The following is a 12,907-nucleotide window of genomic DNA, read 5'->3' on the forward strand; positions in this document are numbered from 1 at the left end:
TCTGTTACTGATTTAAATTTTAAACCTGTGTACTCAAAAGGTGATTTCTAATGTGGCTTAGCATTGAGGCTATATTTTTAACTGGCCTTGCTGCTTAAATGAATGATTCTTGATCTCTGGAAAATTTGTGCCATGTATGTCTATGCAATATATGTCCTCTCCTTTCACCATGTCTACTGAGTTGGGGATCTGTTTCCCTGGTTGTATTGAAAAGGCCATATATATCAAGCTTTACTGTGGAAGTCTCTTGTTGGTATTTGTTGTTCTCATACAGAAACTTCTGTATTGTGTCCAGTTCCCGACCAAAACTTTGTCTTTTGCTTGAGTGCAGTTATGTTTCAGTTTTTTTTTCACGTGTCTATGTTGTCTTTCCTCCACATTCCCAGAATGATTTGGAAGAGACTCCAAAGAGTAAAGAATTATTTCAACCACTGTACATCTGATGGAGATTCAACCAAAAAGCAAAGTCATGATCAAAATTGCATTCAAATGTTCAAAACTTAAAAGGTACTTGCCAAAGTGGTAAGAATTTGTCATGGGAAAAATCAGTAAATTACTGTTCTGCCATGTGCCTGATAGACAAAAAGCAGTAATTAGAAAATAAAACTCTGCATATTGGTGCTCTGCCACATGCCCATTGGTGAATATGTAAAATTAAATTAGTCAACTCTTGCATTTTCCTGTTCTAGTGTGCACTGGGCAGTTTTCATGCAAATTTTGAAGTGAATAAAACTTGTTTTTAATATTAATAAGTTCAGGCACCAACTAGGGTTCATGGTTGAGTAAGATTTATTTAAAGGCACCTGTTAATGCTAGGGCCGACAGATGACTATTGCTTATTGAAATCAGATCAAAACTATGTGATTGTTTGCTCGTATTTAAAATAGAAGTCTGCTTTAAATTGCAGAGATCAGCTAAAGAACAAATCAGTTTAAAAATAGCATAGTTGGTGCTTGATTTGGGAATTATTTTTTGTTCAAGTAAGGCTTCAATTGTTTCCATCTTTACGTCAGCGGAATGCAATTGGAAGTCTTTAGTAGGATGCTTTTGTTAATGCATTAGTAGCTTCTGCAAGATAAGACTCTCCTAACCTTTTAATCTCCTTTGTTCTGTTTTGATTATGCTATCTGATTTATGCTTTCCGAACTGAATATCTTTATCGGATTACAACATTGATCATGATTATGATATTGACATTGATAAAAGAAGGATTAGATCGACGACTTGCTTAACATAGTTAAGCGTCGATCTAATGCTATCGGGCTAGTAACCCGATAGCACATTAATGTCGATCCATAAATGGATCGGCATTAATATGCTATCGGGGTATTAACCCAATAGCATATAGAATGCTGTTGTTATCGAGTTTAGTTCATAAACCTGTTTGGGCCATTAACAAAGCATCTTAACTAAACACCGCTTCGAACAAGAGTTTAATTATTAATGTTAGTTACCAAACATAACATAGATCGGGATGTGCACTATGAAGAGGCACCGATCAATGGGTGCCTTGATCGGTCATGTCTAAATGACATGACCGGTCAAGACATCCATTGACCGGTCCTCTAAACATATAAAGCCCGATATGAATCATTTGGAGAAGACATAGAAAACGTAAATGATCTCTCTCCTTCAGCCTGCAAACGAAACAATAAAATATTAGACAATATTATCACATATATATAATAGTTCTTTTATTGCAATTGAATATAACTTTACATGGTATCAGAGCCAGGTCCAGACTAGGAGCCCCAAGCACACGAGAGGTGTGGCTTAAGGGGGGGTGTTGGTGGAAATAAGCCACCCCCGGACCGATGATGGGCTGGTCCAAGAGGGGCCAATAGCTCAGTGGTAAAGCACTCCAGCAGCGTATGGAAGGTCCTAGGTTCGAGTCCTAGCTGGTCCATGTCTCAACAGCTTTTAGAAGTATTTTCATCAGAGCAGCATACTTTCGTCACATTAGCAGTGTATTGGTGAGTTATATTAGCAGCAGGTGTGATCCTGAGTCTTGCAACAACACAAAAGTCATTATTTTTGGCAATATTCATCAGCAGTATTCTCATTGATTTCAGTGAACTTAAATACATCAGCTGTGTTTCTTTCCATTGTGAGGGTTTCCTATCAATTACAAAGTTGTCATAATTCTTCTTTCTTCACTCTTTGTTAGACTTTTCTTTTACCAAATTCTCGACAAAAGGTTTTTATCAACAGAAATATTCAGCAGTGTTTCTGTCTACAACAGTCATATCACCAGGTAGGGTTTTCTAATCATTAACGGTTTTTTAGAGAATTAAAAGTGTTAAAGGATAGCACTTAGAGTTTTTTTGTCAATTGATCAATCCTTGTCATCTTTCTTCTTCAACTTTGTCATCAATTCAATGGATTAAAAGACAAAAAAAACAGCAAAATGAAGATGAAGTTTCAAGAGGTTACACTTTGGTTTACTCGTGCATCTATTGTTTTTCCAAGTACAAGTCATGATTAGGTCTTATCTAGATTGTTCGTCTCTCTGTTTTTGTGGCTCTTTAATGATCATAGGTATGAATCAAGGCTTCCAAAAACATTTGTCTGAAAAGCGAGTTTTTTGTCAAGGAAATTTCATAGGGCATAAGGATAGTGGTGCACTTGTGTAAATGAAAGGCAAAGAATCCAATGATGAGGTGTGTGCACCTAATAAGGGAAAGTTCGAGATTAAAAAAGCATGTTTAGGTGCACATATGGAGTAGAGGCACACCTTATAAACGAAAAGAGGATTTCAATCTTCAATCCATAAAGTCTTAAGTTTAGGTGCGCACCTGCCTTGTAAGGGTGCACCTCATTAAAGGAAATTTTGGATTCATTATCAAAATGACCAAGGGCTGATGCAAAATTGCACACTTAAAACATAAGGGCACCCTTAAATTAAGCAAATGGAGTAGCGTTATAAAGTGCACGTTTTTCAAAGAATGGAAACCAGAAGAGTTAAGTTTAAAGAAGTTCAAATCAGATAACTATGGATAGGTGCATTATTCTTAAGAGAAGCACATGTCTGTTAAGAGATGTTTAAAACCGAGCTGCGAAAAAGAAAGCTATGCTTCACAATGGACATGCAGATATCCGTGGCAACCTAGTCACAGGTTTTTGAGAAAGGGACAAGTTGTGACGTTTTCACACATCACCCCATTGCAAATGGGGACCCCCTCTTTTCACTGAATAAACCAAGTCTTTTGTAGTCTGTGTCATCTCCCGACCTTAAGGAATGAATTGTAAGGTCTTGTCGGTTTTTATTTTGATCTTTGAAAGTAATGAAATGACTAAGTTGGAATGGATTCTTAAGGAATATATAGCCTAGAAAGGATATAGTCTTAATATTGTTATCAAGTCAAGAATTAGGGTTTTGATGTATTGAGAAATGCATTGTGTAAGAACCCGTCCTTTCTGCACTTATTTTTTAGCTTGTGTGGTTTGACATTTTGTCAAACACTTGGCATGTATTCTTCTTAGGACTGATTTCTGAGTTTTCCTTTGTTTCAAAGGTTTTAGTTTGTGTAATGTTTGCTTGGAAAAAGAGTTGAATACAATGACTAATAGATAACAATGGCAAGATAATAAAGATAATAATCATAAGCTTATTCTTATTTCAAATCTAATTCAAACTGGAAACAGAAATATCTCTTCAAATTTCAGTTCTATTACAATCTGGAAATTTCAAGTTTCTTCTACAATGGTGTGTCCAACTCATGCACAAGTTCACATACTGGAAGTAGACTCCAAATGAAGGGTTGCAGCTAACAGAGCTCAGCCCAGCTGGTAAAAACCAGTTACTAACACTTTGAACTGCTGCTGTTAACCTTTCCTATATCCCTGCAGTTTCAGCTCCAAGTGGATGGCAATAGGAATATGGTCTGAAGTTCAATGTGTCCTTTAGGCACAATTTGGTGACATGACTGGCTGAAGATAATGTCTGAAACTCCTTATGTAGGTCTGATATTTTCTGCCCTTTGTCTGAAGATTATGACAGTTAAAAATAATCCCAAACTCTTCCAAAGATGTGTCCAAGCCTAGGAATAGGGCGCTGAAACCTTAGATGCAAAATATGTCAATGAAGTGCCATGTAATCATCAAATCTTGTGGACAACAAACTGATGTCACTGTAGCAACACTGTTCACACACTGTTCACTTCACTGTTCATGCACGCTTCATGGCATTGTTCAAATAGTTGTTCATGCACTATTCACGGCACTATTTATACACTGTTCACATCACTGTAGCACCCAACAATGTCCAACATGCAGCTCAACGAGTCTGGCATCCAAACTCCTTCACAATATTCAAACCCTAGCAAAATGAATAGTAGAAACAAAAAAGGTACCTTACAACAGCAGTACCTTCATTTCCACAAATGTGAAACACAAGTGAGATACCTAAATGATATCTCCAACTGACAATGGGTTTCCGTCCACTGCCTCCAAGCTCAACGTTTTCCGTCCTCAAACCTAGTAGAAACCAAAGCTCCCAAATTCTCCAAGAGAGAAATAATAAACCAACCATATCTGAAAGAGAGCTCTTGAATCTCTTTGATAATGCTCTCATAAGAGTTCATTCACTCACCTTGCCAATGTGGGATAAACAAAATCACTTTTTGCCTTTTCCTATTTTTTCGGGATTTTGCTTTTTCCCCTATTTTCTCGCGATTGATTTTTTCTCCCTATTTTATCGTGATTGCTTTTTTCCTTTAATATTTCCCATGACATTTAAATAATTTTCCCTTCAACTTAAGTTCCCAAACATTCTATGTCTCCAATGTGTTATTAATAAAGGGACTTTAAATACTTGCACTTAACTATAGTCCCGCATTAATAAAGTTAAATATTTAATTTAACTTTATAACTTAACTTTATTGATAAATAAATCAATAATCGCAAACGATTATTAAAAGCTTCAAACAACTATCATCATCAGGATATTATATATGAGTTCATTGTTGATCCAGACTTGGTCTGGCTGACTTACTATAAATAGTATCCCAAAAACCTATCAAAACACATCAGAATCACTTGCAACTGAAACTGCCTAGGCCAAATATCCTCAAGATCCCTAAAATGTCCTAGTTAGGCTATGGGACCATGGAGAAATAGGCTAACGACAACCTCATACAACATGTGCTAGAAAGGGGACATTACACATTGTACTTATTGCTTTATTCTTCAGACTTTGCATTTTGCTAACAATAAACTTGATTGATACTTGTACTTCACAATGTTTCCTTGTCTTTTTCAGGTACATTGCGGGGAGCAAGACTTTGGATGTTGAGAAGAGGACATCGTTGAGTGGATGATATCATTGTCCAAGGAAGAGCTTGCAATGATAGAACAAAGAATTCACAGGCTGAGGAATGGAATGATGGATATTTGGCTAAGTGTCAAGATAAACTTGAGAACTGATATGGAGAAATGAAAGAAAAACAACCAAAATTTGGCTGTCTAGAAAAATTCTTCCCTAGGGGTGAAAATGCGCTTTAGATCAAGGAATTCAATGTTTGATGATATAATGAATTGGACTGATGAAAATTGATAAAAGAGGAGCTTGGACAAAATCTATCCAAAGGGAGTTAGTGTGGAAGAATTTAGTGTGGCAACGAAGAATATTTCCAAGTCAAAAATTGCTAGTGGCAGAGGATAAGTCCAAATGAAAAGACAAATTTTGGCCAAGGCAAGGAAAATTCCTCCTTAGCCATGAATTTGCGCCCAAGAGTAGGAATCCCTAACCATGGAGGATTTGTGCCATCACCATAAATTCCTCCTCCACCCCTAAATTGCGCCCAAGGAGGCAGTTCAGTACATCAACAGGATTTTGTCCCCAAGGACAAAATCCTCCTCAAGGTCTTATTTGCACTCATGAAGGTAGTTTGCGGCAGTATCAAGATTCTCTCCTAGTGACAACATTGTTCCTCAGCCTCTATTTTGCACTCTAAAAGTTAGTACAAGTTAGGAAGCAAGAATTTCTTCCAAGGTGAGGAAATCTTTTTAGGGGCTTAACAGTGAAGTTTGAGTGTTTTTTTCATGAACTTACTATTTTTAGTAAGTTTCACTGTGGCCTCGATTGGCCTAATTTTGAGTTTAAACAAACTTACTATTTTAGTAAGTCTATTTTCAGTAAGTTTCACTGAGTCCTTGTTTGCCCTAATTTTATGTTTGGAAGAACTTACTATTTTTACTAAGTCTATTTTTAGAAGGTCTATCCTTGGCAACAGGTGAGCATTGACTGCAAAAAGAACCAAGGCATCTAGTTCTAGATCTGGAAAGACAAATCAGGAAGTAGATGGTTGAATTTTGGTTAAGTTAGAGAATTCTTCTTCGAAATCAAAGCACACCAAAGAACTATTCCTGAGTGCAAATCTCAAGGCAAGGAGGATTTGTCTGTCACTCAAAATTCCTCCTCTAGGCATAAAGTGTGCTAGGAATTTCTCCTTTGGTGCAAATCCCAAGACAGGGAGGATTTGTTCTTGTGCTCAAAATCCTCCTCTAGGCCCAATATGCGCCTAGGCATGCATGAAGTCTTGGAAATGGTGAAAAATGGGTAAGTGTTGAAAAATTCCTTCTCTACCTCTAGAATGCATCAAGTCTCAGAATAGCATGGAAACTCGAAATTCCACTTAAGTATGGAAATTCCTTCCCCAAGCTTCAAATGCACCCATCTCCAAAAAGGGAAGAAACGACAAAATTTGACTAATTATGAGAAAATTCCTCCTTCCCCTTCCAAGTTCACCAAGCACTAAACTAGCATGGAAATTGTAAATTTGGTTGAGTGTTGGAAAATTCCTCCTATCCCTCTAGAATGCCCCCCACTTCATGACGGCAGGAAATGATAAAATTTGACTAAGTATGAAAAAATTCCTCCTCTCCCTCTAGGATGTGTTCAAGCATTCAGAAACATGGATCACATTGAAATTTGGTTAAGGCATAGAAAAATCCTCCTTACGTCCTCATTGTGCTCTGGAGGTCAGTTCAAAGTAGGAGTAGGAATGCATTATAAGGTGTAAAATCGTTCAAGATGTCTAACTCGCGCTCAAGGAAAGGAGGTAGAGATTTGACTAAGGCAGTGAAGTGGACAAATCCTTCCACCGATCTCATATGCACCCAAGGTGGAGAAATGACATGAGGCATGGAATTTAATGCTTAAGGTGATGTCTTTGATAGAATATGGGATTTGGCAAGTCAAAGGGTCGAAAGGGGGCATCAATGATTCATCTCTCTAGTTCAAGGGCATCATTACAAGGAAGTTTGAAAAGCATAAAATAATTCTAGTTCTAGACGTTCAAGGAAGGCATGCAAAGTTACTAAGATCTAGTTCAAGTATGAAAGACTTCAAGAATGACAGAATTGTCGACAAGGGAGTCCAATCCATTTCAAGAAGGTGAATTCCTGAACCCAAGTACATGGAAAGAAGAAAATGATCAAGGATAATTTTAGAAGATTTGATCAAAGTTAGAACCTTGGTCCAGATGATGCAATTTGGGAATATACTTCATCACAATTAGTCAAAATGGAATATTCTTCATGATGAGTTACTGGGTCCACATGGCGTCCAACATGTTGAGGTGGTGCCCTGTCACCTTCTCTGGCCAATCACGTGTTTCCAAACCGTCATGATCAGATTCATTGCATTTGCTACCAATGAGAGGGATAGTGGGTGTGCTGTTTTAGGCGATGATCTATTAAATGCTTAGTGGGCGTGATGCCTAATTAATTGCCAGACCCACTACCTTGCACGTCAAGGGTTATTCTTGGTCAAACCCTAATTAGGGTTTACATGGTGTAATCTTGGCCCTTCATTTCATATGAATCTTGGTCGTTCATTTGTGGGAGGATCTCTATGAAAGGCCTTGCCTTCTCATATTTAATGCATTAGATAGTTAGCTCATTAAAAGCAGAGAGCTCTAGCTCCTTAGAGTAGAAGTAGAGTAGGAGAAGACATTGTTGTATATGACTTGGAGAATTAAAAATTGATTATATTGAAGTTATGGTGGATTCTTGTCTATTTCAACTTGTTTCATGGTGTTCCTTCGATTTCTCAAATTTTTAGAATTTCATTGATGTTAATGGAGAATGTGACAATGTTTGATGAATTTCAATGATTCATACTTTTTGCACTTAGATGATTTCTTCAACTTCAATCATTGAACGTACATTGTTCGTTATGATGGTGTTCATTATGAGATGAAAATTCTTTTCATAACCCTTGGAAGATTGCATCGGTCGTGTGGAGTTGTTTCTGAGCTTGGCGAAGCAGAACTTGGTTAATGTGGAATTCATCCATTGGAGCACTATCTATTGATATCATTGCCCTTGGGAGTAGAATAGATTCTCTAACCCTTTCCTCTTTAATTTCAATTCATTTCAGTTGTGTTCGTTCAAAGAAGAAGCATCACGATATTGCAATATCCAATGAAGAAATTCCAACCAGCATTGCAGAAGAAGTGAAGAATGATTCAAACGTAAGTCCCTTTGTGCTACTAGCATACATCAAGCCGAACAAGCTCATATCCAACATAATGTTCACAGTAGGAACCTTGGAGTCAATTGTATGATCTTTCACAATCTTAGCATACATGGGATATTGCTCAAGAGAGGATAGAGTGTCCTTTGGAAAGTTTATTCTATGTTGGTGTGGTCACAAAACACTCGTCAACAAAATTGGCAGAGAAGAAGAGCCTGAACATCAAATCGTTCATTTTCACAAGTGAAGAAATTCAAGCTGGTTGGAACCAGTATGAGCTTTCAAGTGCCAAATTAGAGATAGGTTAGATCTCTAAAATATCAAAAAATCCCCAAAAAGTCTAAAAATCCAAAATAAAATAAATACTTATTAGAAAACAAAAAATCGAAGAGAAGATTTCTCTATGGATGGGACACCGTTTCATATTTCTTGTTGTTAGGACAATCTCCTTGTGGACATTGCTCAGATTCAGGAAGATTTGAATGCACAACTGCACCCCAGGAATTTCTCTCAATTTGCCTTACCAGGGAGGTGTTGGATTCATGAAACCGCCAAGCATGATGAGATGAATTGCTTAACATTCTTGTCAAGGATAGAATTGGTTCTACAAGGAAAAATCTTCTTTCGGGATGTTTCTTTCAATCTTGCAAATGCCTAAGTTCAGGGCAAGCTATTGAGAAAGCTCTCCAAATTTGAGGTAGAAGTGTAGAGCCTGGTTTGGCCTTATCTAATAGGGCTTCCTTATGCCAAGTTTGATCCTTTGCTCTTCCCGGATCACTTCCTCAAAGCCAAAAGACCCTCGTAGATGCAATTGTAGAGTAATGCTCAAATCTTTGGGGGAACGAGTGAATAGTGAAATGATGATTGATCCATGACTTGTGTGTCCACGTAGGATGAAGAACTAGAGGAGGCCATGTGGGGATGCTTGGGATAAAGTAAGCTCTATAGCATTACCATCTGGAGCATTGATTGAGCCAAAGAATTCCTAAGATAAAGCCAAAAGAAGAATGCCATGCTGGCATCTTGAAGATTTTAGTGAGCAGAGCTAAAGGTAGAGTAAGAGGGGGTTGGATGAGCAAGGAGCCTGTTGTGACGTTTTCACACATCGCCCCATTGCAAATGGGGACCCCTGCTTTTTTGCTTTCGAGGGTTTGTTTTTAGGTTTTTTAGGGTTTTGTCAGTTAGCCTTTGTTTGCCCTCTCGGGTAAATGGTTAAATGCAGAAAGTAAATGCACAGAACATAATGGAAATACATTAAATAACCAGTCTCTATATTAATTCAACAGTCCATGTACATCAAGTGCTTATAACATTACATTTGACACGACTATCATGATCCGACTTCGAAGAAAAGGTACACAATATATAATACCCGAAGGGGTGCGACACAACCGTCGCAACTCCAACTACCTACCCGTCGGCCAACTAACTGACCACCGTAACTCATTATTACCGACGACAACATAAACATAATATAACAACATAACATAATGATTATTCCCGACAACATCATCCCCCCCAAGAAAGAAGTCGACTCCGACGACTTAATACAAAATAGAGATGAACGGCAGGAACTACTGACGCCAGTCGGGCCCGAATCTTATACACTTGCTGCGTCCTCGCCTGAAAACCCTTTTCTGCTACCATCCGATGCTCAAGTGCGGAATTCACCAATATTGCTTCCTTTGCCATCACAGTCCTCCTGTGCTTAACCCAAACTTGTCTGCAAAACACCTTTTTCAGTCTCAGCTTCCACCAACTGCTACTCAATTGATACTGTCTCCCTAGCCAATTTGTCCTCGATAGCCACCCATGCTGCTCTCCCGGCATCCAATTCCTGGGTACGCTGAACTAAGTCTCACACGACTATTGCCTCCAACCTGGTGGTCAGCTCCTCTCGAGCCCTCTGTGCATCCACCAAGGCAACCTCACGTCCAGCTGAGACATACTCCGAGTTCCTCAAAGCGTACCAGTCATGCCTAGAGGTGGCCACAATCTGCTGGCACAAATGCTAGGAGACACCTCAAATCCTCCATCACACTCCCCAAAGGCTAAAAAATGAACTGAATAACTCCCTGGTGTCATACAACTGCCATACGAAAGTCCATGGCGCACAGCATTTCAGTGATATTTTAAGATGCCAAAAACCCTTCTTTTCCACTCTGAATTTCCAGTGTCCTGGCTTCAAACTCCAGTGAATCATTTTAAATCTGGTCGTCTTTTTTTTTTTTTTTTTTTTTGGGCATTGTAATGTCCCCGATGGCACCCCGGCCATACAACCTCCCTGTACGGTCAACAACAGCACTGGCACCTCCGATCGTGCGGCCACCTCCCTGTGCGGTCGACACCCTTCTTACCGTACGGACACACCTTCAGCATACTGACAACATGCTCAACTATGCACACCGTACGGTCCTCCTTCCGCATGCCCAACGCAGTTCAACTGTACAGTGACCACTGACGACGAAGCGACTGCGTGTGTGTTTGTGCGGTTGCATGGCTGTGCGGCTGCGGGCTGTTCAGCGCGTGAGTGTGCGGGCGGGTGAGTTGTGCGGCTGCGGACTGCGTGCTGTGCGGCTTTGTAGTTGCGGGTGCCACCGCTGGTGTCCACCGTACGGTGTTACCACCGCCGGTGGTCCACCGCACGGTGGTCATCGTCGGTGTTACCACCGCACGGTGGTCGCCGTCGGTGGTGGCACATCGCACGGTGGTCACCGTCGGTGTTACCACCGCACGGTGGTCGCCGTCGGTGGTGGCACACCGCACGGTGGTCACCGTCGGTGTTACCACCGTAAGTCCGTCCCTTTTTTTTGACCGTACGGTCGCTGTCATACGACTGTACAGTTTTTTTTCAAATTTTTTCATTTTTTAAAAATTTTTTTTAGCGGGCTGATTGACTGGAGGGTCCCGGTTCCCTCTGTTCGTGATAGATCTTTAATTTCGACCCGTTGACTGCGTTTGGTATCTCCTTCCTGTCCAGCGTCCACAACTTTATTGCCCCGTTCGTATTGACCTCACGTATCTGGAAGGGCCCTAACCATCGGACTTTGAATTTCCCAGGTTTAATTTCGTTCTTCTTGTTGAATTTTAACACCAGCTGTCCGGGAGTAAAATTCATTCGCCGGAGATGCTTGTCGTGGCACATCTTCCATCTTTGCTGGGCTGTTTCTGTTGCCCACTGAGCCATCATCCTTCGTTCGTCCAATTTGTTTAAAGCGTACAGCCTCTCCCTCAGGCTTTCCATGTCGCCAAGGCGATTATCGATGGCAATCCGTAGACTCGGCACCATGAATTCAACTGGCACCACGGCTTCTTGTCCATACATTAGCTGGAAGGGAGTCTGTCCAGTAGTTACCTTGTAAGTTGTTCGGTATGCCCAAAGTACTGACGGTAGGCGCTCCTCCTAGTCATCCTTCTCCACTCCGCAAGACTTATATATCACCGACATTATTATTTTATTTGTGGCCTCCGCCTGGCCATTGGCACGTGGGTAGTACGGGCTTGATAATGAGTGAAAAATCTTGAAGTCTGATGTCAACCGCCGTATGACATGGTTCACGAAGTGGCCTCCTCGGTCACTGGTCAACTGAATAGGTATACCATATCGCGTAATGATTTGTTCATAAATAAATTTCGCTGTGCTTACTGCCGAATTATCCTGGAGAGCCCTTGCTTCCACCCACTTGGTCAAGTATGAAATGCAGAAAGTAAATGCACAGAACATAATGGAAATACATTAAATAACCAGTCTCTATATTAATTCAACAGTCCATGTACATCAAGTGCTTATAACATTACATTTGACACGACTATCATGATCCGACTTCGAAGAAAAGGTACACAATATATAATACTCGAAGGGGTGTGACACAACCGTCGCAACTCCAACTACCTACCCGTCGGCCAACTAACTGACCGCTGTAACTCATTATTACCGACGACAACATAAACATAATATAACAACATAACATAATGATTATTCCCGGCAACAGCCTTTGCATTTTGAGTGTCGCCAAGGGGATCACTTGGATAGCAGGTCCTGCTTGAGTGATGTCCTGATCCTGAAATTTGACTAAGTCTGGAAAACTGAAAATCCTCCAAAAATTAGATTTTGCAATATAGCTCTTGGAGGTCTGAAACCACTCTCAAACATCCTAAAAGTATATATGGAATATAACTTAAAGTATAAGAAACTTATACTTAAATGTTATATTCCATAAAATTATCCTAACAGAGAGTTCAAAAAGTCAAATTTCGCTCCTGACCCTCAGAGAAGGCCCACAGCGAAAAATCGCTCCTGACCCTCAGAGAGGGCCCACAGCGAGATTTTGATTTCCTTCATTTTGCAATGAAAAGAGACTAAGTTTTGATCATAAATGGAAAATAAATGACTTTCTCCACCCACCTGAAGAAGTTTTGACTAGAAAT

The 12,907-nt window shown here is 39.9% G+C and overlaps 1 protein-coding gene across 4 annotated transcripts in view; it reads left to right on the top strand.

The window, feature by feature from the left end:
- LOC131067798 (probable NAD kinase 1) overlaps positions 1-12,907 on the top strand; it is a 223,324-nt gene that overhangs the window by 105,868 nt on the left and 104,549 nt on the right. The window lies entirely within an intron of this gene.

This window comes from Cryptomeria japonica, chromosome 3 (assembly GCF_030272615.1).
Source record: "Cryptomeria japonica chromosome 3, Sugi_1.0, whole genome shotgun sequence".
Classification (NCBI taxonomy): Eukaryota; Viridiplantae; Streptophyta; class Pinopsida; order Cupressales; family Cupressaceae; genus Cryptomeria; species Cryptomeria japonica.